The following is a 6,062-nucleotide window of genomic DNA, read 5'->3' as shown; positions in this document are numbered from 1 at the left end:
TTTTTTCTTTTGGGCATGTCACCACTTTTAAAGAACAAAAAGTCTCTGAATTCTTTTGACAACATTGTTATGCTGTTGCTAATTTCGGGACTCAGCTCCCTAACCAGTGAATTCCATATTTTACCTCACAGGTTAGTGGAAAGCGACATATGGCTCCCGAGTCATAGGTTCCCTTCCCCTGATTTAGATGGACGCAAAGTATGATCTGCATTGTCAGAAAAAATGTTTATAAAAGCCCACAATTAAACGATAGCAAAAGCTTTTTGCTAGCTCTTGGTACATTCAATTGGAGATTTCTAAGTCAGTTTCTCATCACTAGCATTTACAAACAGCAACAGGTGAACTTGCTTCAATCACTCGTTGGCTAAACTAAATACCGTTTGATAATGTTATAAAATAATGCAAGAGTAATTCAACTTACCTCATTTGTTCAATCGTTGCAAACATTTTAGAAGCTAACTGTTCCACGTGCGGTCTTGTCCAGTTCGTTTCTGCTTGTTCGGTTGTCGACAGTACTACATCATAGGTCAAAGAGCGCTCTTTTATGACGTCATGCTCTATCATCTTTAGTTCAAGTTTAGCGCCAAACGGTGATTTTGCTAACTGCGAAGTTGCAGTTAAAAGAAAAACGATTACAATTTAATCTTAAAATTATACTCAAAAAGGAGCAGCAGAGAGAAAAACAACGTTTTTCCATCACAATAAATCACTCACACTTTTTAAATGTGACATCGCAACCTGCTTCAACGTTGCGTTTCCTGCGTTTAGATTGATGAAACTTTGAATTCGTTGGGAAAATGAAAGCGCAATCATCTTAAAACAATAATTTATTGTGCAACAAAACAAAGTGCATTTTCTGTTAAAGAACCAAAGGGTCGTGTTACTCTGCATTTTCCAGAATTTTAAATGATGAACAAGAAAAATATATGTATTATATGTAACTTGTATTTTAATGCAGTATAATCAAATAATAAAGTAATATCAATTGTGTTGGTGAACACCACCCAACCCACACACCCATATCTTTTAAAATATTTAACAATTATGTACATAATGATTGAACAGATACAATATTACGTCTGTAATCAATCATATGAACTGTACAATAGGGGGAAGGGGATACAAAAATATTCAATTTAAAGGTGACTTTCTTTTGTTCCATACGCTCCAAATATATTTAACAACATATGACTGTCCACAAGCAATAAGTTACATGTCTAAAATATTTAAAATACAAACATTTAATTAATTCAAATTAAAGGTGACTTTCTTTTTTTCCAAGTGTTCTTTGTTTGGTTGAATAACTGAGAATGCCTCTGTTTCTTGATGCAAGCTTTAGGTCGGGTGTCATCATGTGGCAATCCCCAATCTTATTGGAGGCGGGCTCATGGAGCTACTCTCGGCCACTGTAGTTCACTGCTTTCACCTTGACTCTCAAATGTTCTTCACCCTTTAAAACACAATAAACAACACCTCTTAAATTCTGTTATTAATCTATTTTAACCAGGCAGTAAGTGACATGATGAACGTATGTGTAAAAAACAAATTACTATCAAATCCTAGTCTCAAAACATTAAAGCAGGTACCTGTACTTCTTGAAATAAATTCTTACATTTTCTGTATGGCTTATCCCCACAGATTTGAGGGGGTGCTGGAGCAAATCTCAGCTAAATATGTCAGGGGATAGATACCCTAAACCTGTGGTCAGCCAATCGCAGGCCGCATGGAGACGGACAACCATTCACGCTCACACTCATACCTAGGAGCAATTTAGAGTTTTCAAAACCGGGGTACCCAGAGAAAACCCATGCAAGCCCGGGGAGAAGATGCAAACTCTACACAGTAGGCACCCACCTGGGATCGAACCTTCAATCCCAGACCTGTGAGGCCACCCTCTAGAAATATACTTACAAAAAAGTTTTGTAATGATTAAAAACCACTCTAAGCATGAAGTCAAATCTCAGAAATTTCAGTCCCAAATCTTGAAAATTCCGGTTTGATTTAAGCAAATAGGCAGTGCTGCAATAACTTCAATTCTTTATTACTTACGGCTGCATCGTATCCAAAATTGGCACATAGGCTGGAATGCAGGAATTATAACAAGTCATTAGACACGTCAAATGGGAAGGCCAAGAAAGCAGCTGTAATTCGTCTTTGTTTTTTCAAAAAACTGTTAACTATTGACCAAACTATTTTCTATTGCAGAACCAGTTGGGTCAAGTACACTGCGCAAACATTTTAAGTCAAAAGAAAAAAAAAACTGTAAGACAATGGCTCGTTTAAAAAAAAAACATAAGTCGACTCAGTCATGACTCATAACACCACTTTTAGTGTCTAGACCTAAACCCAAAAGTGCCTGTATATTGTAAGAGTGTACTTAAATACCTCTGGTGCTTGAATTTAGGAATATAAAGAGGCTTCTTCAGTCCTGCCCCCAGGAAGTTGGTCTGTTCATGGATCAGCTTTCGGATGTGCTCGATCCATTCCAGTTTGGTCTTAACAGTGGACGCCTATTGATTTGGAAGACAGGCAAAAGTAAAATGTGGCCTTTTGGACCACTTTTGAGAACCACATAAGCATCCTAAACTATTCGCTGGAATTTCAATTACTCTAAGAGTTACAATACGTATTTGTTTTCTGATTTATTTTCAAAGAGAGCGAAGAGCACCTAACCTTGAGAACAATGATGTTGTTCAATGTGCAACACATCAAAAATGCAAACTTGCGGGGATTCCCTCCACGTGCTCCATCACATTTAGTTTGAAGAGCTGAGGAGGCAATGGGATTATCATTTTCACAGATTTTGTTCACATATAAAAATGGTGTAAAGGATTACTCACATGAAGTTTTCTCTTCAGACTTTGCACTTTCCCTTGGTGTCCTTGGCCACCTTGTAGAAAACCAAGCTCTTCTCCAAGAGAAAGAGGTGCCTTATTCTGCCCATTCGGAAGGGTGACTTGGAATCTCACACCTTGAAGGACTCCTCCAGGAGCAGCTCCTCTTTGATGCTCTCGTCAAACCCTGAAGAATGGTAAAGTAGGCAATGTAAGAAAATGATACATCAATGAAAAGCAAATGTGTGCCCATCTTGCCAAGTGTTCATTTACCATGCACCAAGGAAAGATGGATGGCATCATTGATTGCCTTGGAAATGCTAAGCATCACCTCCACGGCTTCCTGGAGCTCGCTATTCCTCTCACAACTCTCCAGGAGGTTCAAAATAAATGAAGAGCATTAATAACATGCTTCCACAGAATCTCAGTTTGCCAATTACCTGTATAACAAATTTAAAAAAAATCCCGTTGCAATATCCTGGTTTTGGTTTTTTTTTCATAGGGTTGGAGCCAATTATTATTTTTGTTCATTTCTATGGGAAACGTTGATTTAAGATACGAGTAAAATCGACATAGTAGCTCAGTCCCGGAACGCCTTAAGCTCGTATCTCAAGGTACCACTGTATTGTTGTTTAATCAGACACCTTTGGAAGTGGTGGTTTTGCTGAATGTCACATATTAGGAGTATGTAAAGAATGCAATTAATGTTGGTTTACTGAAGAATACTAAAATCTTACCACCATTTTTTGACTTACCTTGAGCACGAGTGGATATTTTTAGATTATCTGTACAGGCTTCAGCAGGTAGGAGGCGATCGTTTTTGGCAATTGGTGTTTTTGCTGAATTTACTGTTTAACACAGAGAGAGAGAAAAGACTTAGATCATGAAAATTTGTGTCCTGAAGTCAAGTTTTGATCAGTTTGATATTTAACTTACATCAAAATAGTTCCGAGAATGCACCATGTTGAGCTTAGAGGATCGTGGATGGTTCTTGCAATAATCCACATACAACTGAAACTTCAGCCTACAAACGGGATAAATTTTTACGGAATCATTATTGGTCAAATATCATCGGGATAGTAGTTATGGATAAAGCAATAAATACCCATGTGACAAAGCAGCGTCCAACCTCCTCAGGCATGTGTTCATATTTCTCCAGTTCTTTGAGAAAGGTGCTGAAAAAGAGATGGTTAATAAATACATTTGCATAAGTGAATGGCATATACAGACACTCTCCTACTTACGAATATTCGAGTTATGAACAACGGTACATACGAACATGTCTGTGCATATGGCATATGTCGAAACATGTTTGGAAAGAGATGCTGTAAGTTAGATTTTGTATTGCGCGCCTTTTTCCGAGTAGTGCTTCTTTCCGCTGCTAATACCGACGCTTGGCGCTGTGAGAGGGAGGAGGCTCAGCAACATGTCGAGGAGGAGGAGGAAGAAGAAATGCCTGTCCCCATGAAGAAATTCGAGACGAAACTCTTGGCTGAGGGGTTTTCGCCCATAGATAAAGCCATCGCACTCTTCGAGCAGCAAGACCCAAATATTGAATGTTACACAAAGGTTGCAAATCAATTGAATGATGCCATACAGCTACCTCATCATTTATGATGAAAAAAAAGAAGAAAACTGTGCAATCGTCGTTAGTTCGCTTCTTTCGGCCAGTTTCTAGTAAATCCTCCAAGGAAGATACTCATCAACCTTCATCTTCTCCTCGACGCTCAACTTCTTCCTACATTGAAGTTACGGAGGAGGAAGTAACTTTTGAAGCCCATTCCAGCGACGACGAAGACCCTCTCATGATATAAAATCCTCCTCCTCCTCCATCATCTCCCTAAGCATCGAGTACATCTTCCAAAAGTAAGTTAAACTTCATTTTATTTATCTTATTACGTACATGTACATACTGTGTGTTACTTATACAAGCCTTAAACATGCTTTTATAAACCTTCAATATACTTATATAGGCCTTAAACATAAATTATAATACAAAATATAGCACTGAGCAACTTACGAACAAATTCACCTTACGAACAATCGCTCGGAACGCAACTCATTCGTGAGTAGGGGAGCGTCTGTATTAACATCAAAGATTTATGAGTCTCATTTAATTAAATAAGAACATGCATATTAAAAAAAATCTTGCCTTAGGTAAGGCAATGTTTTAAGAATTTACCAAGAGCAGCCTCATTTATTAAGATTTGTCAACTCTTTAGAAAATATAAACACACCAAACTTTGACATAAGAGGCTTTAGGTTTCATTTTTAGTGAAAAGTCACATTGTTTACTTGTGGTGGAATTCATATAGGTCTAGCAGGTTCCCAAAGATGACGTGTTGCATTTTGCTGATTCCAGGAGGGATCCTATTGGTTGGTCCGCATCGCCCATGTGAAAATCTGCCAATGCCACACAAATCACTTGGTTAGATTGTCTAAAATAAAATGGAAAAAGAAAAGAAACTTACGTCAATGCGCTACACCAGGTCTTGCACGTATGTCTGCTCGAATCATCTCTGCCACAATGAACATGATAAAAATTAAAAAGGCATTAATGTGCCAGCGACTGATAAAGCAAAGTAGGCATGGGTGAGGACATTTACAATTGAAAATAAGGGATATTCTTGGCATTTACATCTTCCATTCAGAAACAAATAACAAAACCGCTATGAATAATAATAAAAAAATCCTACTTGTTAAATGATACTACATAATTCACAAATGGATAATGATCCACATACCTTTTTTTGGAAGCAGATTTTTTTTCTGTGTTTATCTTGTGTCAGGAATTACATCCATTTCAAATTTCACTGCGGTCAAGCCAGCGGACATTCATTTTTTTGTGGTCAAATGAGCGGACGCTCAAAATAGCCCGCCCGCTGAATACAAGCATTACGGTAATTCCATTCAAAACAGCCCGTGTGCATGTAGTGCTTTTAAACTTTTAAAAATACTCTCAACAGTAAAAAAAAAAAATAATGCACCATTTAGATACAGCATTTTCATTATTTAAAAATGAAATAAAATGTCATGATTAAAAAAATACACACTTCACTACGCAAGTACAATATTATGTGAATCCCCCCTTTTTTCCATTTCATCCTCCATACCGCGCATCCTCAAAAGGGTTGCGGTTGGTTGCTATATGCGTAGTTTGTTCAAGGTTGCAGTTCCCATTTTTGCAGTACGGTAAATCATTTTTTATGTAATTTCCAGGCAAGGTGG

The 6,062-nt window shown here is 37.7% G+C and overlaps 1 long non-coding RNA gene across 1 annotated transcript; it reads right to left on the bottom strand.

Moving 5' to 3' along the window:
* Positions 1-2,673: 2,673 nt before the first annotated feature.
* On the bottom strand, positions 2,674-4,879 carry LOC144066899 (uncharacterized). The gene is made up of 6 exons (XR_013297779.1): positions 3,940-4,879; positions 3,771-3,858; positions 3,590-3,682; positions 3,108-3,274; positions 2,841-3,021; positions 2,674-2,768 (listed from the first exon to the last, which is right to left on the bottom strand). It is a non-coding gene; the product is annotated as an uncharacterized LOC144066899 (long non-coding RNA).
* Between the last annotated feature and the right edge of the window lie 1,183 nt (positions 4,880-6,062).

Source organism: Stigmatopora argus, chromosome 21 (genome assembly GCF_051989625.1).
Source record: "Stigmatopora argus isolate UIUO_Sarg chromosome 21, RoL_Sarg_1.0, whole genome shotgun sequence".
NCBI classification, from domain to species: domain Eukaryota; kingdom Metazoa; phylum Chordata; class Actinopteri; order Syngnathiformes; family Syngnathidae; genus Stigmatopora; species Stigmatopora argus.
Note: the sequence above shows the minus strand (reverse complement) of the source record. Positions and strands in the feature narration are given on the sequence as shown.